This window comes from Mustelus asterias, chromosome 2 (assembly GCF_964213995.1).
Source record: "Mustelus asterias chromosome 2, sMusAst1.hap1.1, whole genome shotgun sequence".
Classification (NCBI taxonomy): domain Eukaryota; kingdom Metazoa; phylum Chordata; class Chondrichthyes; order Carcharhiniformes; family Triakidae; genus Mustelus; species Mustelus asterias.
The window spans coordinates 12,455,010-12,481,219 of NC_135802.1; the positions used below are offsets into that span (position 1 = coordinate 12,455,010).

Genomic DNA, 26,210 nt, shown 5'->3' on the forward strand with positions numbered 1-26,210 from the left:
AGAGATACAAAAGTGTCCAGAGGGGCAATTTTTTCAGAGGGTGGTGAGTGTCTGGAACAAGCTGCCAGAGGTGGTGGTAGAGGTGGGTACAATTTTGTCTTTTAAAAAGCATTTAGACAGTTACATGGGTATGATGGGTATAGAGGGATATGGGCCAAATGCGGGCAATTGGGATTAGCTTAAGGGTTTAAAAAAAAGGTGGCATGGGCAAGTTGGGCCAAAGGGTTGTAAACCTCTAAGACTCTAAGCTGTTCTTGAGTCGGTTGGTGCATGGTGCAGGCTTGAAGGGCCAAGTGGCCTACACCTGCACCTATTTTCTATGTGACCTCAGACTTTTGTATATTTTTCCTGATGGAAGAAAGTGGAAGAGAGAATGTCCGGGATGTGTTGGGTCCTTGATTATGCTGGCTGCTTTTCCGAGGCAGCGGGAAGTGTAGACTGAATGGATGGGAGGCCGGTTTGCGTGACAGACTAAGCTATGATATATTCAGAATGGATGCTTTCTATGGTGCATCTGTAAAAGTTGGGGAGAGTCATAGTGGTCATGCTGAATTTCCTTAGCCTCCTGAGAAAGTAGAGGCGTTGGTGGTCTTTCTTAACTATAAGTCGACGTGGAGGGATCAGGACACCGAGAAACTTGAGCTCTTGACGATTTCCACTTAGCCCCGTTGATGTAGACAAGGGCCTGTCCTCTACTACGTTTCCTGAAGTTGATGACTATCTCCTTTTGTTTTACTGACATTGAGGGAGAGATTATTATCCTCACACCAGTGCACCTGATTCTCTTTCTCTTGTACTCTGATCATTGTTTGAGATCCGACCCATTACAGTGGTGTCACCAGCCAACTTGAAAATCGAGTTGGAGGGGAATTTGGCTGCACAGTCATAGGTGTATAAGGAGTATAGTAAGGGGCTGAGGTCACAGCCTTGTGGGGCATTGGTATTGCGGATAATCGGGGAGGTGGCGGCGTTGCCTATCCTTGCTGATCGCAGTCTGTAGGTTAAGAAGTCTAGGATCCAGTCGCAGAGGTAAGAGCTGAGCCCGAGGCCACGGAATTTAGAGATGAGTTTTGTAGAAATGATGGTGTTGAAAGCTGAGCTGTAGGCAATAAATAGGAGAGTGACATAAGTATCTTCGTTATCCAGGTGTTCCAGAGTTGAGTGTAGAGCCAGGAGAATGGTGTCTACTGTGGACCTGTTGCTTGCTCTACAGTTTTCAAATGTCAAAGAACAAGCAAAAAATACAGCATAGGAACAGCCCTTTGGCCCACCAAGTCTGCGCCGATACGCAGTTTCTATCTCTCTGCTTGCGTCCCGTTCCTGTGTCTATCAAGATGCACCTTGAACATTGCTAACATGCCTGCTCCCACCACCTCCACTGGTAGTGCATTCTCCCCTAAACATATCCCTTCTCACCTTAAACCTGTGCCCTCTTGAAGCTGACCCTTGCACCCTGGGAAAAGCCTCTGACTATCCACCCTCGCTATGCTTCTCATAATTTTATAGACTTTTATCAGGTTGCCCCTCGGCCACCGTCTTTCCAGTGAAAACAATCCGAGTTTATCCAACCTCTCCTCATAGCCTCCCATATGTCAACTGATGTTTCTAGTCCGTGTTCCTTTGAGTCATTCTACTAATTTTACACTCTTTATGAATTTCCTTAAAGTTCTGCTAATTAGGAGGAATTTCTTGAAAACTTTACTAAGTTTCACCCCCAGTTATTTTTTTTCTGTGTGCATTAGAGTAGGCATTCAGCCCCTTGATACTGTTCCATCATTCAGTCAGATCATGACCCAATCTATCTTGAGTGTGTACTCCTTGACATACTTGCCTAAGAAAAATCTTATTAAACTGTTTTTCAGATTTCCAGTACCACCTGTGTGAAGAAGTGCTTCTTGATGTTGCTCTGTGATAGGTTGAGTGATTCATGTCTCTATTGTATTACTATCAAATCCCTTATTCCAAGAAAATAATACTGAGAGGGAGACTTCTGTATCAGAAAGTAAGGGCCACTGAAATCTATACAGCCTGAATAAGACTAATTAATAACCTTTCTGTGCTACAGATAAACCACAGGTATATGTTTAGGAAAATCATAATACAACTTGATTGAACTTTTCAAAGGAATTAATGCTATAATTTATCTTGGTCCAGGCTTGGAAAAGTTACTAAATGTGCCCTCAATAGTTTAACATTGATGTTTCTCCATTAAGTGCTATGAAGAGTGCAGAATTTCACTCTGAAATGCTGTAAGCAGCAAATCGAAGTCTCCAACTCTTCTAATCAGTTGACCTAAGCAAAACTCCCAGCCACCAAAAATAACCTATTGAATTTCTGATGATGAGAACAAAATAGCTTGTGCTCCGTCTGCAGCTCAACAAATATTCTGCTCGGAGGATAAATCGCTTCAGCTGGTAGACATTAACTGATGTCAGATCTCGTCTTCCACTTTTTAAAAAAAAAGCCTGTGCAGCGTATTATTAATGAAATACTCAGCATCCGAATGCTTCAGAATGTGGGACTGACTGCAAGGTATTGTCAGTTGAAATACATTGATGTGCGATGTGAACAGAACTGCTTTTATGACCAGCTGTCTTGCCGCATCTAATTCAAAAACCTTGTGTCCATTTGTCGAAATATAACAGTATGTAAGCACATAGCTCTGACCTGTCCCATTACACTTCCATTGACGCAGTCCTCACACGTGACAAATTTATTCTAATCTAAATTGCAGGTGATTGACTTGTGTGACTGTTTTCTATTTAAAACAAGATATTTGGTATGTGTGGAGACAAAATGTCTAATGATGCAACAAAACTCGGAAGACCATACGTGTAACCTTGACAATTGCTAGGGTCAGGTTGGGAACAAAACCAGATATTACAGGGATTGAACTCGTGACTTTACAAACACTGTAAACGGAGTGACAGTAACTTTAAAATTAGATGGGCACAGTTGCATCTCGTAATAATCTGCACGTAACATGGTAATTTCCCCGTCAAATCATCTGACCATCTGGGCTGTGCCATAGGAGACATGAGAATAACGTCAAAAACAGCACTTCCGAACATGCAGAAGTTGCACAGGAGGTGGCATGTTTTGATGCAAAGCATTTTGTTTTGCATTTATATTTTGGAGTGGGTTCCTAAAACTGACAGGCAAATCTCAAGCATGTAAAGTGTGTGTGCAAATTCCTCGTATATCGATTCAGCCACATGGCCATTCTAACTCATCATGCTATCAGCCAGGGCAATGCTTAATTTGGCTCCTTACACAACACATCCCAAACGTGCCACTGTATAAATTGTGATATGTCAACGAGATAACTGGCTTCAATTTTGATCAGAATACGAGAGTTAGCCTGCTTGTGAAACGGGTAAATATGATTTGAAAAGTCTTTACACAGTAATTGGCATTGTAAATTAGGATTGTTTAGGTATTGTACTGTGGTGTGACTGCTTGCTGGTATGAGTTCTGTAAGAAGTAACAAAGTCGCTTAGTCCATCAAGCTTTATCCTTCCACAAATCGTGTGCAATCTTTTCTTATCAGCTCCACCCAATCACATTTCAAGAAGAAAGATTTGAAACGCCTTTCAGAACATCAGGATCTTTCATGGTTTACGGTTAATTAAATATGTAGGAAACAAGCCAGCCAGTTTACACACGGTGAGATCTGGTCATAATGACACTGCTGAATGTGGGAGCACACTAAGACTCGGGGCAGAAACCCGTGACCCCAGCCGACAATGCGATGAACGAGCACACAATCTATTTTGGTATTAACGAAGAAAATAGGTGTCGGCCATTCGGCCCTTCGAGTCTGCACCACCAATAATATAATCATGGCTGATCATGTACTTTCAGTATTCCCCCTCCTGCTTTCTCTCCATACCCCTTGATCCCTTTGGTCACAAGGGCCACGGCCAGCTCCCTGTTGAACATTGGATAAAAGCAAATTACTGCGGATGCTGGAATCTGAAACCAAAAGAGAAAATGCTGAAGATCTCCTGAGATTTTCCAGCATTTTCTCTTTTGGTTCCCTCTTGAACATATTTAATGAACTGGCCCCTACAACTTTCTGTAGTAGAGAATTCCACAGGTTCACAACTCGATGAAGAAGTTCTTCCTCATCTCAGTCCTGAATGGCTTCCCCCTCCTTCTTAGACTGTGGCCCCTAGTTCTGCACTTCCCCAACATTGGAAACATTCTTCCCACATCTCGCCTGTCCAATCCCATCAGGATTTTATATGTTTCTAGGAGACCCCCTCTCATTCTAAATTGCAGTGAGAACAAGCCTAGTCAATCCAGTCTCTCTTCATATGTCAGTCCTGCCTTTCCAGGAATCAGTCTGGTGAACCTTTACTGGACTCCCTCAATACCAAGAATGTCCTTCCTCAGACTAGGAGGCCAAAACTGCACGCACTACTTGAGGTGTGGCCTCACCAAGGACCTGAAGAACTTCAGCAAGACATGTTTACTCCTATACTCAAATCCTCTTGCTATGAAGGCCAGCATGCCATTAGCTTTCCTCTCTGCCTGCAGTACCTGTATGCCAACCTTCAGTGACCGTTCCACCATGACACCCAGGTCACGTTGCACTTCCCCCTTTTCCTAAACTGCCACCATTCAGATAATAATCTTCCTTCCTATATTTGCCGCCAAAGTGGATAACTTCACATTTCTCTACATTATATTGCATTTGCCAAGTATTTCCCCACCTACCAGCCTGTCTAAGTCACCCTTAAGCCTCGTAACATCCTCCTCTCAGCACTGCCACCCAGCCTAGTTAGTGTTGCCTAAAAATTTGGAGATATTGCATTCAATTCCTTCGTCCAAATTATTAATGTATATTGTGAATAGCTGGGGTCCCAGCACTGAACCTTGTAGTACCCCACTCTGAAAAGCACCTGTTTATTCCCAGTCTCTGCTTCCTGTCTGATTTTGAATATCTCGATCAAATCTCCCCTTAGCCACTGCCTTCAAAGAGAACAAACACAACCTCTCCAATCTATCCGCATAACTGAAGTTTCTCATCCCTGGAACCATTTTTGTAAGGCTCTTCAATCTCTCCAATGCGGTCACATCCTTCCCATAGTATGGCGCCCAAAACTGTACACAATACTCCAGCTAAACCAATCAAATCAACTCACATTTATGTCTTTAATATAACAAATGTCCCAACGTGCTTTACAGAGCAGGAGAGAAAAGAAATCGAAATGACTATGATGTGGAGATGCCGATGTTGGACTGGGGTGGGCACAAGTAAGAAGTCTCACAGCACCAGGTTTGGAATCCCGAGCTTTCGGAGTGCTACTCCTTCCTCAGGTTAGTCGAGAGGAAGGAGCAGTGCTCCGAAAGCTCATGCTTCCAAATAAACCTATTGGACTTTAACCTGGTGTTGTGAGACGACTTATTAGAAGTGACTGAAAGCTTAGTTGAAAAGATGAGCTTGAGAAGGTTGTTAAAGGTGGATGGAGGAGAAACCAAGAGATTTGGGGAGAGAGTAGGCCTTAGATGCCAGAATGCACTGCCACATGATGCAGTAAAGGGACAGGATGTGTAGAAGGCCAAGGGTAGAGTACTAGAGGATGTGGAAGAGGATCTAAGCTGGACGAGGTTGCAGAGATAGAATGGACTGCATACTTGGAACTATTTGAAGGAAACATTTATAAATGTGTTGATGGAATTGTGACCAGTGTAGGTCAGTGGGTATAGGGTGCTATGTGTGTATACTTAGAGTTACATTGTATTTAAAGCACAAACAGGTTATTCAGCCTAACTTTTATTTATTTGTTCATGGGATGTGGGCATTGCTGGCAAGGCCAACAGTTATCACTTATCTCAAATTTCGTTTGAGATATTGTGGTGAGTCATCGCTTTGAACTGCTGCAGTTCATCAGGTGACAGTACTCCCACAGTGCTATTAGAGGGTTCTAGGATTTGATCCAAAATTGATGAAGGAGCAATAATATGTTTCCAAGTCAGAATAGTGAGGTCTTGGAGCTGGTGGTGTTCTCATGATGGAGGTGACAGGTTTGGGATGTGCTGTTGAAGAAATGATTGGCAAAATGATTGATGTGGGTGTATTTTTCTCCAGTTGGGGTTGATGGACAGTAGTGAAGAGGGCATAAGGAAATTCAGTTCCAGTGGTGATGAAAGCATGGATCCGGATTCGGGTTACTGGATCTGAAATGGCAATGTTGCAAAGTTTAAAGCTTAGTGCCACAAGTAGGCTTGCATTAACAGTGCAATGAAGTTACTGTGAAAATCCCCTAGTCGCCACACTCGGGTGCCTGTTCGGGTACACTGAGGGAGAATTTAGTATGGCCAATGCACCTAACCAGCACGTCTTTCTGACTGGGAGGAAACTGGAGCACAGGGAGAATGTGCAGACTCCGCACAGACAGTGACCCAAGCCGTGAATCAAACCAGGTCCCTGGTGCTGTGAGGCAACAGTGCTAACCACTGTGCCACCATGCCGCCCGAAGTGAATCATTGAAGAAACAGTTGAATTTTGTTCGTTCATTCATCCATTCACCTTCTGCCTAAGGATAGGCCCTTGGCTCAATCTGCTAATGCTCTAACCTGAGCCATTTTCTTTGCAGTTTTTGTCGCTGATGCTTTGCCATTGCTTCCACTTTCAGGGACAGGGTGAGGGTGGTCTATCACAATCAGAACAGAAATTGAACCCTGCTGTTGGCATTATCCTTAACCAAATGCTAGCCAACTGAGCCTTTTGAATACTCTTAAACAGATAAAATAATATGGGTCTTCCACATCTGTGTATCTTTTGTGATCTTGTATAGTGTATTCAGTCATTCCCATCTGTGCTTATCATTGCAACCTTCAACCTTGTACCTAACCATATATTTATCCAGCTGTCTTTAGCTGCTTTTATGCCAGGCCACTGGTTCCCAATTCACTGCTCTTGCGCAGCTGGCTATAAACCTACCAGGTCCAGTGCAAATGTGAAACCCGTGCAGTGGAATTATTGGTGCTTAGAGATTTTGCAAGGTATTAAAGCCAAGTTAAAAAGGATGAACAATTTAATTTTCCATGTATTTGCATTTTATGAAAATATTTTCATGTTGGCACCATTTTTGTTTAAATAGTAAATCGTTTAATTTTGGTTTTCACTCGTGTCGCGTACCCTACCTCTTGGTATTTAAAAACCTGGCTTGTGTCTCTTTTCAATCAGGACTCTTATGAAAACATGGTCACTTTTGTAAGTTGTTAATTGTAGCTTAGTTGAAAGTTCAGTAAAAAATGCAATGTTTTCTGACATTACAATGGTAAAAAGCATTGTATCAAGCATGTTCATAATTGAAAAATGAGTCTAGAAACTTGCAACCAGGATAAATGGAGCTGGATCTTGGGGTAAATAGGAGGTGGTTTGTTTGTCTCTGAAATCTGACTAGCAAACACATGTAAAAGAGGCTTCACACATCTGAGGAAGTGTCTTTGATATGCTGCTTCTTGAGTTATCTTTTTGTATTCACAGTGAGCTTTCCGCGGTTGATCGATCAGTAATTACAATCTTCCAGTGTCAGTGGACCTAACTCATGCACCAGTTCTCAACCTTGCCATTAGTTATGTTAAAATTGAAGTGCCACTCCTTGGGCCTGTTTTCTTTAGATACAACTAGTTTCTCTTATATTTGAACCAACTGAAAAAATATATGCAAGAAGCAACTTCCTTATTTTTGCTTGGTGTGGATGGCAGAGGGCTGTGCACAAACTTGTGCTAAATTTCATTGCCTCTTCCATCCACTGCTTCCCACCTAAGAACCTTTTCCATTCATCATCGTTGATTTTTTTTTGTTGGAAAGACAGCTCCAATTGAGCTAATTCATGGCATTCCTTGCAAACCGCAATTTGGTACACAATGAGGGACTCCAACTGCAAACACTGGATTGCCGAAACCTTGCTAATTCAGCAACCATCTCAAAAATACTCTGAGATCAGTAAGGTATGATATGCTTCTAATCTTAGTGCCTTAATTGCTTTTTCAATAAATATTGGTAAAACTCTGAAAAATGGTTTCCCCAAAAGCAACATTGGGCTAATTGGTTTGAGATTCCTAGACATATTGGGAACATTATATGCCACCTTCCCAGCATTAGCGACAACTCCGTTTTTCTAGTGTTACGACTGAGATTGGTGGAGTGTATGTATTATCTAGCTCCCCTACTCCACAGATGGAACTAATTTAAAAGTTCAATTTAGTAACCAAAATGTTCAATTGTTTACCTTCTCAATTGGCACCCAGAATAAAAGAGACTTAAATTAGGCTTCTTTTGATAAACTCAGTGTTTATTATAAAACAAAATTTCTATTTTAACATGTTGGAAGTATTGGTTAACACACAATTGTAACCTGGAAGTATAATTATCATCGCTTCTTAAAAAAAATCCCATAACAAGCACACCCACGCACAAACCAACAAAGGACAAACAGATTCCTCTCTGCAGAGATGGGCATTATAAAAGAAAAGATAATGTTTGCAGGGTCTTGATACTGTCAATCTGGAGATCCTTCATGTAAAAATGGGCTGATGGTCCCAGTGGATGTCTGGAAGTTCTCACCAATGGGACTTTGGCGCAGAGGAGAATATAGGGCTGAATCAATTCTTTTCTCAACTTTGCAGGTCTAAATGTAGACAAGTTGCACTCAGGTAAGAATTCTCTGGCAGCAGATTGAGAACCGCACGCAAGGCAGAAAGAAAAAGGGAGTCCGCAAGGATGTAGTCTTCCTTTCTCAGCTTATTCCCTGACAAGACTGATTTCAAAACCAGCGGTTTCACAACATCAAAGGTTGGCTCTGCCATGTGATTTCCAGTAAGTTTTTGCCTTTCGTTGGTTCTTCCCCATCAATTAAAGTGGTCGCAGTTCAAAGCAAACAAAGTGCCATTTTGGTTAGGTGATTTCTTGGAAGAAGGCAGGCTTGCTCCCAGTTCAAAGGTGATCTTGTGGCCTTTTTTCCAAAAAAAGCTACAGGTCAGCATCCAAGTATCTGGATAGTGCAATGTCTTTCCATATTTAATCAAAATATAGTTTTGGGGCGGCACGGTAGCACAGTGGTTAGCACTGCTGCTTCACAGCTCCAGGGTCCCGGGTTCGATTCCCGACTCGGGTCACTGTCTGTGTGGAGTTTGCACATTCTCCTCGTGTCTGCATGGGTTTCCTCCGGGTGCTCCGGTTTCCTCCCACAGTCCAAAGATGTGCGGGTTAGGTTGATTGGCCAGGTTAAAAAAAAAATTGCCCCTTAGAGTCCTGAGATGTATAGGCTAGAGGGATTAGTGGGTAAATATGTGGGGGTAGGGCCTGGGTGGGATTGTGGTCGGTGCAGACTCGATGGGCCGAATGGCCTCCTTCTGCACTGTAGGATTTCTATGATTTCTATGAAAGGTATGATTTTGCCAACAAGAGTCTCATCAGCTTTACCTCTAATTTCTGAGTGTGTTCTTGGGTCTCCTCCATCTGATCCAGATGCCTTAAGTTTCTTTATTACCTTGGCTTACTGTTTTGCACTGAATTAGAAGCTTGTGATTGCGAAGATGACCTGTTGGTTGCAGTACTGATGAATGGCTGCTATGCTATCCTTTGGATATTGCATTAAAACAAGACCTTATTTGTCTATTGAGTTGAAGGGGTGGAAGTTCTTGTGCCCTAGCCAGTATTCTTTCCTCAACCAAGACCTGGACTGGCTATATGGTTTATGGGACATCTCTGCGTTAGAAATGGCTGTTGTGTTTCACTGCATTAAAGAATAAAATTTTTAAATCTATACTATCCGTGAAGCATTTCCGGAAGTTAGTGATGATAACTATGGTATTAGCTGCTCTGTGAAGGGTGATGGGAAGTTTTATTAAAGACGAGATATAAATATAAATCCTTTCCTTCATAGTTTACTTTTTTATATTGTATTTGTGAGGAAAAATGATTAGATTTGGAATTTCTTTTCAGCTTTTATTTGTGGTTTGAGGAATGGAATAAACTTAACATTCCCACTTCAGACCCATCACCTAATATACATGAGGCCGCCTACACTGCTTTTTCATTGCTCCCTGTTGTAGCAAAGGTAGATGTCACTAGTGCCTTGTTTCCTGGTTCGACACCTTGTTTTGCTCACGTAAAAATTAGGAATGTTGTAACTTTGAGGCTTGATTGAAATGTTACAAATGCAGTTTGGAATTTCCCCTGGTCCACTGTAAACAGATAGTACACTTCCAGAGCAGCAAAGCTGGAGCAACTTGGAAGAAGTTCCCAACTGTTTCGCAACCCTGTACACCCAGTTTTTGCGATGCTGAATCAGTGCAACAATACTAACTGGAAGCACAAAGTTGAATTTAGTTACATGTGAACACAAATCCCTCACGTTACCGACAGATTTTGCTATCTTTCTGACTTTGTTTCATTGTAATAGTTGAAGGAAAGTTTCTGCTTGCTGGTTCTCATTTTGATCTATTGATAAGCTTGTTGATATCGAAATGTTAAATTTCTGAGATTGTGCAGCATTGTTTTGCAATCATAACCAAGCAGATGATGCAATGTTTGTTTATGTTGACTAAGTAACACTTAGCAATATTGTAATAAGAGATCATGACATAAATAGCAGTAGTCAGCCATTCATCATCCCGGTACCAAAGAAAAGCCAAGCAGTGTGCCTTAATGACAATCGTCCAGTGACTTTGACATCCATCATTTATGAAGTGCTTCAAAAGGCTCGTCATGGCACGAATCAATTCCAGCCTCCTGGATTCACTATAGTTCGCCTACCGCCGCAACATGTCCACAGCAGACACCATCTCCCTGGCCCTGCATTTCATCCTGGAACATCTAGGTAACAAAGACACCTATGTCAGACTCATTTGTTGACTACAGCTCAGCCTTCAACACCATTATTCCTACGAAACTCATCTCCAAACTCCGTAGCCTGGGCCTTTGCTCCTCCCTCTGCAACTGGATCCTGAACTTCCTAATCCACAGACCACAATCAGTAAGGATAGGCAACAACACTTCCATGATCACCCTCAAAACCGGTGCCCCAGAAGGCTGTATCCTGAGCCACCTACTATACTATATGCACCTATGACTGTGTGGCCAAATTCCCCTCCAACTCGATTTTCAAGTTTGATGGCACCACTGTAATGGGTTGGATCTCAAACAATGACGAGACAGAGTACAGGAAAAAGATAAAGAAACTGGTGTGACAACAATAATCTCCCTAAATGTCAACAAAACAAAGGAGATTGTCATCGACTTCAGGAAGCATAGTGGAGAACACGCCCCTGTCTACATCAATGGGGACGAAGTAGAAATGGGCGAGAACTTCAAGCTTTTAGGTGCCCAGATCACCAACCTGTCCTGATCCTCCTCTGCCGACACTATAATTAAGAAAGCCCACCAACGCCTCTACCTTCTCGGAAGACTAAGGAAATTTGGCAGGTCAACTACGACCCTCCAACTTTTACAAATGCACCTGAGAAAGCATTCTTTCCGGATGTATCGCAGCCTGGTATGGCTCCTGCACTGCCCAAGACCACAAGAAATTACAAAAAGTCATGAATGTAGCCCAATCCATCTCACAAACCAGCCTCCCATCCATTTACTTTGTCTACACTGCCCGCTGCCTCAGCAAAGCAGCCAGCATAATTAAGGATCCCACGCACCCCGGACATTCTCTCTTCCATCTTCTTCCTTCGGGAAAAAGATACAAAAGTCTGAGGTCACGTACCAACCGACTCGAGAACAGCTTCTTCCCTGCTGCCGTCAGACTTTTGAATGGACTTACCTTGCATTAAGTTGATCTTTCTCTAAGCCCTAGCTATGACTAACACTGCATTCTGCACCCTCTCCTTCCTTTCTCTATGAACGGTATGCTTTGTCTGTATAGTGCACAAGAAACAATACTTTTCACTGTATACCAATGTGACAATCAAATCCGCTCCTTTAATCTGTTTTCCCCTTTCAGTTAGATCTTAATTCCACTGTCCTGCACTATACCCTTGATTTCCTTAGTATCCAAAAATCTATTCATCTTTGCTTCAAATAGACCCAACAATTGAGCATCCACAGCTCTGAGGTGAAGAACAAATACACTCAACTCTGAGTATGAAATTGCTCATCTCAGTCCTAAATGGATGACTTCCCTTATTCTGAGATTGTAAACCCCCCCCACCCCCAGACAGTCCAGGCAGTGAAAGCATTCTTCCAGCATGTACACTGTCAAGCTTCTTAAGGATTGTTTCAATGAGATTACCTCTCATTCTTCTAAATTCTCGGGATTACAGTCGACTCAATCTCTCCTCCATTGGACAATCCTCTCATCCCAGGAATCAGTCTTTATTGCATTCCTGTTTGGGGAGTTGGATCTGCACTCACTCAAATCACTTTGAATTCTTGTGTGGTAAAATGACAGATGCAAGCAGGACTTTGCATTTCAAAGCTGAGATTTTGCAGTTCTTATTCATTTGAGCACTGTTGCATTCTTTTCTGATTCCCCATGGTTCATGAATGTACCTTTTACTGTACAGTAAAGGTTACAGCTTAATGCAGTTGTATCTGGCAACAGTAGCCTTTCTTTCTTTTTCAGTTTTATTATTTCAGTCAGCCTTTATTACCTGTCCCTTGCTTCTGTACATTAGAAATAGGAGCGGGGAAGACCATAGGGCCTATCGAGATGTTACCAAACACGATATAACTGCATTAATAGCTGAGGTGGTTTATCTTGTCTAACTACTGCTACATTTCAGGAATAAACGTTGATGCTTTTGATTTCTAATTGAGAAATGAACTGTTTGGTTTGCTCTGGATAACTTGGGGAGGACTGTGGAATTATAAACACTTATGGCTTCTTAAGATATTAAATTTATTGCTCTTTAAATGTACAAATTAGTGCGTGTGCGTGCGCGCGTGCGCGTGCAACATCATGCAAGAAAGGAGATGGATAACCTGTTTAGCTGTAGACCAGTTAGCGTAGCATGTCCTGGGCCATAATTGGAGATAAAATTAGGTAGCATTTAGAAAAGCATTGATTAATCTGATTGAAAGGCAAGTAGTGTTAAAGTGAAAAACTAGATTGCATCAATGCAGTAGCTGTATTGTGATTCTCAAAAAGGTGGTTGGTAAAATAGTAAATAAAATCGCAAGAAGGAGATTGAAAGGAGTGTTTACAAGACTTGTTTCTGACTCAATGTGAGAAGCGCAACCTTGGGAAATGAAAGAACAAAGAAAAGAACACGCCCTTTGGCCTCCCCCAAGCCTGTGCCGATCATGATGCCCTAACTAAACATCCCTCCGTATTCATGTATCCATCCAAATGCCTCTTAAATGTTGCTAATGTGCTTGCTTCCACCACCACCTCTGGCAGTGCCTTCCAGGCACCCACCACTCTGTGAAAAACGTACCCCGCACATCTCCCTTAAACGTCCCCCCCTCACCTTGAACCTGTGCCCCCTTGTTATTGACACTTCCACCCCAGGCAAAAGCCTCTGACTATCCACCCTGTCTGTCTCTCATAATTTTGTAGACCTCTATCAGGTCTCCCCTCAGCTTCTGGCTTTCCAGTGAAAACAATCCTAATATAGTCAACCTCTCCCCATAGTCAAAACCCTTGAGACCAGCAGCATCCTGGTGAACCTTCTTTGCGCACTCTCCAAAGTTTCCATGTCCTTCTGGTAGTGTGGCGAACAGAACTGCATGCAATACTCCAAATAATGAACAGGTAGAAGTTGTAAGTTGGCAAAGCTGTGTTTCAAAAAGAAAACGCACAAGTGAATCTGGGCTTTAGAGGCTTAGAGTGCAAAAGCAAGGAAGTTATGCTAAACCTTTATAAATCACTGCTTATGTCTCAGGCAGAGTATTGTACTCATACTGGGCACCATGCTCTAGGAAAGATTACAAAGTCTTCTGAATTCCATAATGGCTTTAATAGTGACCATCTTGTATTTATGTACCCTAGTTTCAGACTTCAAAAGTGGAAATGTTTTCTCATCCACTCTTATCAAACCTGTTCATGATTTTAAAGATCATGCCACTTCTCTGCTCTTTCTTAGAGAAAAGAGTCTCAAACTTCCCTGATTGTTATACACTCTGTTTTAGTATTTTCTTCACTTTCTGCAGTGTTTCTATAGACATTTTTGTAGTATGGTGAGAGATTGTGTAAAGTATTTGTGTTCTAACCAAAGTGAGGGTAGGTTAGCTTAGATGGCGAGGTACGGTGTCGAATGATGACAACAGTGTGGGTTCAATCCTCCATCATCTGCAGTAGTTGATGGAGGGCTGCCTCTTTGCCCCATGCTTGATGCAAAGTGATGCCCCTCAAGCTATATGTCTGTTAGGAGGGTACCTCTGATCTCTCAAGAAACAAACCTAATTAGCACTAAGCAGTCATGGGTGGACATTTTTGAACCACTTAACACCAGGAAAAGCATCCGTAGATACTGAGAACAGGTTTTGAGCAGTAGAACATTAGGTGAGGTACTGGTCTGCTGCTACTAATAGCAAGAGCAATTCTGAGGTGATGAATTGTACATATGACACGAGAACAGTTCTGGCATGTTTTTTATTTTACTCCATTCTGAAAGTTGCAAAATCAAGGCATAGAGTGGAAAGGGCAAGCCTTTAATCCATCTCCTTGCTTGCTCCAAAAACCAATTCAGATTGAATCCAATTCATGGTCCCCACAAGAGAGACAAACAAGATCCAAGCTGACAAGAAAAGGCATTGTACCTGATCTTGGGCTTGATCTGACACTTGATCTCAGCCAAAAGTCCTTTTTTAAAAAAAAAATTGTTTGTGTATTGCCCTCAATATTACAAATTGACTGATTACTACAGGATACTTTTTAAAAAAGGGAAATTGAGGTTAAATGTCATCACTCTATTTTATTTAATAGTTGAAACTGCTTATGGCGACATAGTTAATTTGTGTAAATCTGCGTACTAGTACAGATGATGCAGCATTTTAAAAATTCATTCATTCTGACCACTGCAGAATATGCTGCTTGCAGAAAGTTCCATACGAGTGGATTGCTTTCCTTATGAACTCTCATTTTATCTCTGCTGTGCATTGTAGCCAGATAGGTCATGCCTGCTTAGCCTCATTCTATTTGTCAACAACTAACTGCAATCCTTGGTGTAACAAAGATTTTGGATGTGTACGGAGGAGGTGCTGCATCTTCAGATACTTCTTCCATTTTCTTCATTGTGCCAAATAAACCAGGCATTTTCCTAGTTATTTGGTAGGAAGAGGAGGAAAAATTAGGGATTGAAGAGTGGGAGAAATGTTGCTTAAAGTTTTTTCCCCAGAGAAGTTTGGAGAAAGTTGTGGAAAAGTGAAGAATTATTCACCGGGCTTTTACTTTAATTGCTAATTATCACATTTGGAGACATTCATTCTTCCTCCTTTCTATCTTGTCCTTTTGTCCTCCTATTTCTTGTGAGTCATATTCTAGCCAAGAGCTCAAGTTTATTTTCTTTTGGAATTCTGGGGACTTTTAAAATTTGTTGACATTTTCCTTTAATTGAAGAAACAATAAGTCTGCTTATTTTGGAGTGTTTACAGCATACTTGAAAAGGTCATTGCCATAGAAACAGTTGTCGGTGTAACACACAGGAATACGTAGTCCTTAGCCCTCAGGAGCTGAAGTGCTTGGAAGGTGATGAATTATTGAATTAATGTACTGAGTGTGTGTGTCTGGTCTGCGAGTTCAGCTCTTCATGTGTCTTTCCACCCAGTGAAAGCTTCTATGGTTAAAATAGTTCTACAGAAGCACATGGTGGAAGTGGATGTGTTGTTTTTAGAGAAACGATTTGTGATGTTCTACGCAGCACCACTTTATTTTGCAGATGCTTAAATTCTAGCACTTGCATTGGAATTAAGGCGCAATGTGATTTTAAATAATACATAATATTTTTTCAGTGCAAAATGTTCAGCATCATAGCTTGAAAGTGAGAAGAAGAAAGTTTAAGAGAGATGTAAGGGGCAAGATTTTCTCTCAAGGCTGGTGAATGCTTGGAACGCGCTGCCGGAGGAGATGGTGAAAGCAGATTCTATAACAACGTTCAAGAGGCATCTGGATAGATACATGAATAGGTAGGAAATAGAGGGACGCAGAGCGTGTAGCAGCAAGAAAATATTAGATTAGAGAGGCATCTGTGTCGGCACAGATTTGGTGGGCTGAAGGGCCCGTTCCTGTGCTGTACTGTTCTTTGTTCAAAGCAGATTCACCATTCTAATTCCTGGGAGGAGGGTTATCCTATTAAGAGAGACTAAATAGTCTGGGTCTCTATTCTTTGGAGTTTCGAAGAGTATGGGGTGACCTTATTCAAGCAAAAAGGATCCTGAGAGGCCTTGACAGGATGGCTGGTAAGATGTTTTCATTTGTCGGAGAGTCTCGAACAAGGGGACATGGCTACAAGGTAAAGGGCCAATCATTTAAAACTGAGGTTCTTAGAAATTTCTTCTCTCAGACGGTGGTAAATCTCTGGAATTCTCTGTCCCAAAAGGTAGTGGAGGTTGGATCATTAGAAATATTTCAAGTGGAGGTGGATAAATATTTGATAGATCGAGGAATAGAGGGCTGGGGGGAATGGCCCAGAAAAGGAGTTGAGGCCAGCATAGATCAGCCATGATCGTATTGAATGGCGGAGCAGGCTTGAAGGGACCTGCTGGCCTACTCCTGCATCTATTTCTTGTGTTGTGTTCTGAAGTTTCAGTTGGGCTCACAATGTGGCATCCTTGCGTGTATTAGAAGCTACATATATTAATACACAGGGCCATGTTCTTTGCAGACTGAAAGAACATGTACACTCATTGTGCTTTTTTCAGCTAAACAAAATAAGTGACAGCCATCTGCTGACTAATTCTCAGCAATGCCTTGACCAATCGGTCAAACTGCCTGTTTTTAACTTTCAAACAATGGTCAGCAATTGACTGTCAGTCACCTAGTACACTCTCCATGGCAATATCTCTGCTTGCCAACCAATCAGCACTTTTTTCTCTTACAGGTATGAATTGTTGTTTTCCCTTGTATTGGTATTTTTGCAAAATGTTCTGATGAGTGCAAGACAAAATGCTTCAACATGTCTCTTTTCCAGCAGTGCTCCAGTTCTGTATTACCAAACATCTAAATTAACTAGCCATGCCTCTCACTGGTGTTTGTTGGTCCTTGTATGTAAATCGGCAAGATATGTTTTACTAAGTAACAGTCACTATACTTCAATGGCTGTGCGGATGTCAAACAGCGATACAAGTCATCTGGTTCAGGGAACATCTTCAGTTTTGTTTTATTCTGTTCTTGGAAGCATCTTGTGAACAGATGCTGCCCAGAAGCCATTAATAAAGCAAGGTTGTAAGTCTCTGCATAACTTTAAGTTCTTCGCTGAGAAAAAGCATTTCAGAATTTTCTCTCTCAGTTGATTGAGGCAAGGGAAATTGGAAAGGAATGTAAGCTGCTTGCAAAGAAAGCTCGTTCTCCTCATTCACAACATCTGCAATTGCATGACTAACTGCATCTAACATTTAACTAACAGTTTCTCCTGGCATTGATTACATGTGCCTGTCCTGAAAACCTGTGTCGTTCAGAGGGTAGCCAACCTGCTTCCAAACATCTGCTAAACCGAGAGTTGCTACCTAGTTGGAATATCCTTCACCTTACAGCTCAAACTGTTTTTGATTAGAATAGCGGGAAATCTGATAGAAATAGACTTGTTATGATCTGAAAATAAGTCCCAAAGTCAGGACATCAGTGTGGCACAACCACAGTCTGTTACACACAGCACAAAGGTCAGACCTGGCAGCTCAGAGCTACCGGTAGCCATCGGTATTGTGGGCTAGCAACAGCACTAAAATTGTATGTTACCAAAGTCTGTCATCTCATGGTCTGGGTCAACCCTTCTTCTTCTTTCAACATTAAATCAAGAAATCAATCTGGTTAAGTGGGAAAGTGTTGAAAGATATATGCCTCAATGTAACTATATATAGGCCGCCTGTATTCCAAATGCCTAAAGCAGGGTTATAGACTTACAAAATGAACAGAACAAAAATATGGAGTCTTGCCACCCTGTTGGGCACCCAAGCACTAAAAGAAAAGGAACCTCCCTGACCATCTCTGTCCTCGAGCTTGACTGGACCTCCACCCTATCAGATGTTGCTCGTTGTTGTTTTCCTGCATCCTCCTCCTCTCCCACACCTTCATTTACTTAAAAACTATACAACTTTGACTCTTCCAGTTCTCGCAAATGATCATCAACCTGAAACATTAACTTTTGTTTCTCTTTCCACAGATATTTCCCAACCTCAATGTTTCCTGCATTTGCTGTTCTTTATTTCAAACTTCCGCACATGCAATATTTTGCTTTTGTTTGAGATGAATACCAGATTATTTGTTTTTGATTGAGGGACACGTTCTCCAGGAAACTGGGACAACTCGGTCCTTCTAAATAATACCATAGGGTTTTGTCTTTCCTTTTTAACTGCAATGTAAAAGAAGTCATGTATGTTTACATTTTTCTATTTCATTATTATCTTTTAAAAAGTAGAGAATTGATTTAATTATTCCTTGTGGTACCGGTTCCCTTTCACCTTTCGTCTGCTTCATTCCAAATCTGATTTTGTGAGCTGGAGAGCTCACTGCATTGTTTTACACAGCACGTTTTGTAAGAAACTGGGTCAGCTTGTAGGTGGGTAGAAATACGCAGCTGCTTGTGTTGTACTAGATGGGCAGTGTTGCTTTCCTTCAAATTTTCAATATTTAACTGGTAGCGTGCAGTATTCCAATTCTACTGATCACACTGCTGATTGTGACAGAGCTTCTGGTATTAAATTTTCACTTGTGTTTTTTTTATATAGCTGCATGCACTATCTGACAAGGAAACTTAAAGTTCTTCTCTGTATTGCAATATAAATTACGTGGCTAGGATGACATTGATCTAATATTTAAACACTGTCAGCCCTGCAGAACTTGGAAACGTTGCACGAATTTGAACTTGCAATACAAAATATGTAAGAATATATACTTTGGGAACATTCATCAAAGGGGTCCCTGAGGAGCTGGGTGAAATATTAAATTGGCTTTGAAGCTCCAAAGGTTTTCAAAACAAAATAGCGACTGTGTTTTATTCATGGCTTACTTGGTCATGCTGATCTGCCTTTTTTAGCATTCAAATTCTGTGCAAGGTGCTTTTGAAGTGCTGGTTAAGATGGTGAATTGCTGATGTGCTGTAGGGTAGCTTTGTACAGGCGAGCAGAGGTTTTTTTTTAGAAAATTGAGTATTAATTTCTTGCCCTTCTATCATGGAGAGCTGCCTGTTGGGCCCTGGTACTCAAAGTTTCCCAGCACCAAGTTGTCATTGTATGTGAGTGGCTGGCCAGGAAACTATGTGATTGAAAAAGGCATCGCAATTGAGCCCAATCATGTCCTCGTGCGAAACCCACAGCAACATATATGTTTTCAAATAGGTTGCCTAATCAGGAGTGGGAATTCTGCCTCATTAATTTTTCCTCACCTTCCTGTCCTCCTTGTCCTCTCCCCTCAGCCCAAGAAGAAAATGTGTTACCCCACCATTCAACATAATGTAACATTGTCTTTTTAAAATGGTCATCTTTTTATTTGCCATTATAAAATGAGAAATGGTTTCCTTCCACTGACATGATGGGTAATTTATAACATAGCACAGTCATCTTCTGAGAATGCTACTTTATAAGACTGGACTGATCAGTCGAGCAGAGATTTGCTGTTGATTTAAAATTAGTAATGTAAATGCATGTTGATGTACTTCACTAGATCTGTTATGTGGGAAAGATGCTCATCTTCAATAAAATAACCCAATTCTCTAATGTCTGTAACCTTACACTAATTTTGAGGAAGTGACACATTGGTGAAAATATAATATAATAGACCTGAAACTTGCTAGACTCTACTGCACAGTCAAATTAAAATTCGATAGTAATTAGTTGAAAAATTAGCCCCACAAAGATAGCAATTTTATTCTATTTTGTTTCAGGGCATTTGAAATCTAAAAGGCTTGTTTAAAATCCCTGCCCCCTGCCTTGAGATCATGAAGGAGTAAGGACATTTCAAAGGACACACTGATCACCGCAGACTTGCTCAATAATAAATTCCTCAAGTATGCTGCACACACTGCACTCTGGAAAGTAGCTTTAAGGTTAGACTTTTAAATTCTTTTCATCTGGAGGCTATCAGTCATAAGATGCTAACTTTTAAAGGCTGGGAAAGATGTGACTGGTTTCGCTAACTGTTGAGTGCAGTATTTAATTATTACTGGCGTGCGATGGCATTTTAATATCTTGTTACCCTCTGGGCAAACACGCCATCTGTCTATCTGGGCTGTTGTGTTGTCTTGGAGTTGGGAATCCAAGCAATCTCTTTTCTTAGACCAGTTCTCTCTCAAAGTGAAATGAAAGGGGTAATGGATTTTTTTTTGAAGTATGGGCATCGTTAGTTTAGTTTATGTTGTGAATTTTTGTTTCTATTTGATCTATACCCTTGAATCACACATCCGTCCACGTGTCAAAAGGAGAAATCCTGATCTAATTGTGTATAATTTTTAGTTAAATTTTCAGGGCAGGGTGATTCTAAATATAATCAAAAGGTCTTTTCATTTTCAACCTTGATCCAATGTAAGATGAATATGCAGCCAGCGTTTAAGAAGATTGATGTTGCAAGTTAAATCCGGCTTTGGAGTCAAAACACTTAATTGGAGGAAGGCCAATTTCAGTATCTTGAGAGCTGACCTGCCCTAGATACGTTGGAATGAAAGATTCACAGGTAAAACTGCAATGGAATAACGGGCTGCCTTTAAAGAGGAGATGCTTTGGGTACAGTTGAGGTACATCCCTACAAGGGGGCAAACTCGGGCAACCAAAGTCAGAACTTCCTGGATGATGAAAGAGATGCGATGAAAGCGGGGAGGGGGCGGGGGACTGGACTGAGGGTAAGTGATAAAATAAATCAGAAGGGGAAACAAAAAACAAAACAGAATCCAGAAGCCTTCTATAATCAAAACTATAGTAAAATGACGTAGAGAGGTGGGCTGGAACCAATTGGGGACAGAAAGTGGATCTATCTATACTAGAAAGGAAAAGGGCTTGGCTTATGTACTAGGTTAGTATTTTGCATCTGTCTTTACACAGATGAAGATACTGCCGGATTCACACTGCATGAGGAGGTAGTTGAGATATTGGATGGGTTGAAAATTGACAGAGGAAGCATGAGACTATCTGTACATAAAGTTAATGGGTCACCAGGATCAGATGGGATGCATCTGAAGATGCTGAGGGAAGTAAAGATGGAAATTGCAGAGATACTGGCCATAATTTTGCAGCCCTGCTTGGATTTGGGGATAGTGTCGGCTGACTGGAGAATCGTGTATGTTGCAGAATAGGCTGCAAGGTTAAACTCCACATAAAGTGCCACATAATCGACTTGCCAACAAAGGAAAAACCCTTGGAATTAACGGGCAAGTGGATACAAAGCTGGCTGAGTGGCAGGAAACAATAGTGGTAAACAGTTTGTTGGACTGGAGAAATGAGTACGATGGACCCATTGATCGGTTTTAGGACCACTGTTTTTCTTGTTGACTGTTACATGACTCTGACTTGGTGTACAGGGCACAACTTCAAAATTTGCAAATGAAACAGAACTTGAAAATATGGGCCGCATGGTGGCACAGCATGGTGGTTAGCACTGCTGCCTCACAGCACCGGGACCCGGGTTCAATTCCGGCCTCAGCTCACTGCCTGTGTGGAGTTTGCACGTTCCCTCTGTGTCTGCATGGGTTTCCTCCGGATGCTCCGGTTTCCTCCCACAGTCCAAAGATGTGCGGGTTAGGTTGATTGGCCATGCTAAATTGACCCTAATGTCAGGGGGATTAGTGGGATAAATGAGGGTTACAAGAATAGGGCTTGGGTATTATTGTGGGTGCAGACTCATGGGCCAAATGGCCCCCTTCTGTACTGAGGGATTCTATGAAGAACTTGAGGGGATTAATGATGTTTTTCAAGGTTGATGCAATGGGTGGCCATGTGGCAGATTAACCACTGCTGAAAAATGCAGCTAGGACATATGAGGAGAGACAATATAAATTAAATATTACAATTATAAGGGGATGCTAAAACAGGGAGACCTGGATATTCATGTGCACAAATCATTGTGGGAGACCGGGCAGGTTGAGAAAGCGGTTTTACAAAGAACAAAACAGCACAGGAACAGGCCCTTCGGCCCTCCAAGCCTGCGTCGCTCTTGTGCCCACTAGACCATTCTTTTGTATCCCTCGATTCCCAGTCTGTTCATGTGGCTATCTAGATAAGTCTTAAACGATCCCAGCGTGTCTGCCTCAATCACCTTGCTTGGCAGTGCATTCCAGGCCCCCTCCACCCTCTGTGTAAAAAAACATCCCCCTGACATCTGTGTTGAACCTTGCCCCCCTCACCTTGAACTCGTGACCCCTTGTGTTCGTCACCTCCGACCTGGGAAAAAGCTTCCCACTGTTCACCCTATCTATGCCCTTCATAATTTTATACACCTCTATTAGGTTGCCCCTCATCCTCCGCCTTTCCCGCGAGAACAACCCCAGTTTACCCAATCTCTCCTCGTAGCTAAGACCCTCCATACCAGGCAACATCCTGGTAAACCTTCTCTGTACTCTCTCCGAAGCCTCCACGTCCTTTTGGTAGTGTGGCGACCAGAACTGGACGCAGTATTCCAAATGTGGCCTAACCATCGTTCTATACAGCTGCAACATCATATGCCAACTTTTATATTCTATGCCCTGTCCAATAAAGGCAAGCATGCCATATGCCTTCTTCACCACCCTCTCCACCTGTGCTTTTAAGGGTGTGTGTGTGTGTGCCATTTCTCCGCCCAATGTTCCAGCCTATCTATATCCTGCTGTATCCGCAACTCCAACAATCTTCGTGTCGTCCGCAAACTTACTGATCACGCCAGTTACATCTTCCTCCAAATCATTTATATATGCCACAAACAGTACACAGTACTCCAGGCGTGGCCTCACCAGCACCTTATACAGCTGCAACATAACCTCGCTGTTTTTAAACTCCATCCCTCTCGCAATGAAGGACAAAATTCCATTTGCCGCCTTAATTACCTGCAGCACCTCCAAACCAACTCCTTGTGATTCTTGCACAAGGACACCCAGATCCCTCTGCACAGCAGCATGCAGCAATTTTTTACCATTTAAATAATCCATTTTGCTGTTATTCCTACCAAAATGGATGACCTCACATATACCAACATTGTACTCCATCTGCCAGACCATTGCCCACTCACTTAGACTATCTATATCCCTTTGCAGATTTTCAGCATCCCCTGCACACGTTGCTCTGCCACTCATCTGAGTGTCATCTGCGAATTTTGACACAACTCCAAATCATCTATGTAAATCATAAACAATTGCGGTCCCAATACTGAGCCCTGAGGCACACCACTAGTCACTGATCGCCAACCACTCACCCTCACTCTTTGCTTTTTGTTAGTTAACCAATCCTCTATCCATGCTAATACATGACCTGTAACACCGTGCACCTTTATCTTATGCAGCAGTCTTTGGTGCGGAACCTTGTCAAATGCCTTCTGGAAATCCAGATACACCACATCCACAGGTTCCCCATTGTCCACTGCACATGTAATGTTCTCAAAGAATTCCACCAAATTGGTCAAACATGACCTGCCCTTCATGAACCCATGCTGTGTCTTACCAATGGGACAATTTATATCCAGATGTCTCGCTATTTCTTTCTTGGTAGATTCAAGCATTTTCCCAACTACAGAAGCTAACAGGCCTATAGTTACCTGCCATTTGTCTACCTCCTTTTTTAAACAGTGGCATCACATTTACTGTTTTCCAATCTGCGGGAACCGCCCCAGAGTCCAGCGAATTTTGGTAAATTACCACTAGTGCATTTGCTATTTCCCCCGCCATCTCTTTCAGTACCCTGGGATGCATTCCATCAGGGCCAGGAGACTTGTCTACCTTTAGCCCCATTAGCTTACTCAACACTACCTCTTTCGTGATAATAGTTTCTAGGTGCTCACCTGCCTTCCTGTCGTCAATTTTTGGCATGTTATTTGTGTCTTCCACTGTGAAGGCCAACACAATACCTGTCCAATGCCGCAGCCATTTTCTCATTTCCAGTTATTACATCGCCCTTCTCATCCTCTAAAGGACCAATGTTTACTTTAGCCACTCTTTTTCGTTTTAATTCATTTGTCGAAACTTTTGCAATCTGTTTTTATATTGAGCAAGTTTACTCTCGTAATCCATCTTATTTTAAAAGTACACAGGATCGTGGGCTGCTTCAAGAGAGGCATAGAGTGCAAAAGCAAGGAAGTTATGATGAACGAACCTTTATAAAGCACTGGTTAGGCCTCAGCTGGAGTATTGTGCCCAATTCTGAGCACCAAACTTTAGAAAGGATGTGAAGCAGTGCAGAAAAAATGATTTATGACATTAGGCTCAGGGATGAGGGACTTTAGAAAAGCTGGGATTGTGCTCCTCGGAAGTTGAGGATGAGGAGAGATCTGATAGTGGTTCAAAATCTTGGGTCTGGACAGAGTAGATAGGGAGAAGCTGCTCCCTTTAGCAGAAGGGTTGAGAACAAGCAGGTACAGTTTTAAAGTGATTGACAGAAGAACCAGAGGTAACATGAGGAAAAACTTAATTATGCAGCAAGTGGTTAGGATCTGGAATTCTTTTTTATTCATTCATGGGACTTGGGTGTTGCTGGTTGGCCAGCATTTATTGCCCATCCCTAGTTGTCCTTGGAAGGCAGTTGAGAGGCAACCACATATGTAGGCCAAGTAAGGATGACAAATTTCCTTCCCTAAAGGAACCAGATGGGAAGGCCCTGTCCGAGAGGATGGTGGAGACAGATTCCTTTTTGGCTTTCAAAGGAGAATTGGATCAGTACCTGAAGAGAGAACATTTGTCGACCATGGGGAAAAGGCAGGGGAGTGGGACCAGCTAACTTCTTGCAAAGAGCTAGCATGGACTCAGTGGGCCGAATACCTACTTCCGTGTAGTAACCATTCTATGATTCTGTATATTCAACATTGTGGATGTGATTAAATACCTAAGTTCAGCTAAACATATTTTTAAACAGTAGATTTGTTATCACAAGAACCATTTTAATGTAGCAGGCTTGTTTGGCTTACCTGATGTCATCCTCCTCGAATGTCAATCCATTCCCTTCCTGTCACAGCCTCTACTTATTCCCAAAAGTACCTCATCTTGCACGAGACCTTTGCTCTCAGAACCAACTCCTGGCACGTAGCTGGCTACAAGCTGAAGATTCATTTTCTCATCTTAGTGACTTTTCAGTCTGCTGCAAAGGACTAACAGCTTGGGAATAGCTGAGAGACTTGTGCAGTGGAAAGCGGCTAAACACGTCCACGTAAGCAAGGCCTCAACCAGGCATATTGCTAATCCAAACCTTTTATTTTAATCAATAACCAAACCCATAATTATCAATCTACTGGTTTGCATTTGATTAATGTCCAATGATATTGAAATTCGTTGTGCATTTTCCTGCAGTTTAATGCAGATCTTAATAGGTTTTTTTAGTCTTCTGAGGTAATGCTCTTAAAATAGAAATGCTGAATTTTATAACATCAGAGAATACTTAACAGCTGCCAAGCTTGCAGCATTTCTCTCGAGAAGGGAAGGACCTGCATTTCTGTAGAACATTATCAGTTCCTCAGAATACCCCAAAGCACACCACAATAAATGAAGTACCTTTTGAGGTACAGTTATTGTTACGTAGACAAGTAAGTGGCAGCCAATTTGGTCAGGCTTGAAAAATGTAACAAACCTTTTTGAAGAAATTAGAACATAGAACATAGAACATTACAGCGCAGAACAGGCCCTTCGGCCCACGATGTTGCACCGACCAGTTAAAAAAAAACTGTGACCCTCCAACCTAAACCAATTTCTTTTCGTCCATGAACCTATCTACGGATCTCTTAAACGCCCCCAAACTAGGCGCATTTACTACTGATGCTGGCAGGGCATTCCAATCCCTCACCACCCTCTGGGTAAAGAACCTACCCCTGACATCGGTTCTATAACTACCCCCCCTCAATTTAAAGCCATGCCCCCTCGTGCTGGATTTCTCCATCAGAGGAAAAAGGCTATCACTATCCACCCTATCTAAACCTCTAATCATCTTA

At 42.0% G+C, this 26,210-nt stretch overlaps 1 protein-coding gene across 8 annotated transcripts in view; it reads left to right on the top strand.

The window, feature by feature from the left end:
- Nucleotides 1-26,210, top strand: part of nktr (natural killer cell triggering receptor) — a 213,758-nt gene that overhangs the window by 16,084 nt on the left and 171,464 nt on the right. For 2 of the 8 annotated variants that reach the window (XM_078231346.1, XM_078231416.1), the window contains exon 2: nt 20,008-20,169. The exons of 5 other annotated variants lie outside the window; for them this stretch is intronic. The gene's annotated coding sequence lies outside the window, so the exon portion shown is untranslated. Of the gene's footprint in view, nt 1-20,007; nt 20,170-26,210 lie in introns of those variants that run through there. One more of the 8 variants, XM_078231371.1, reaches the window with a different exon arrangement.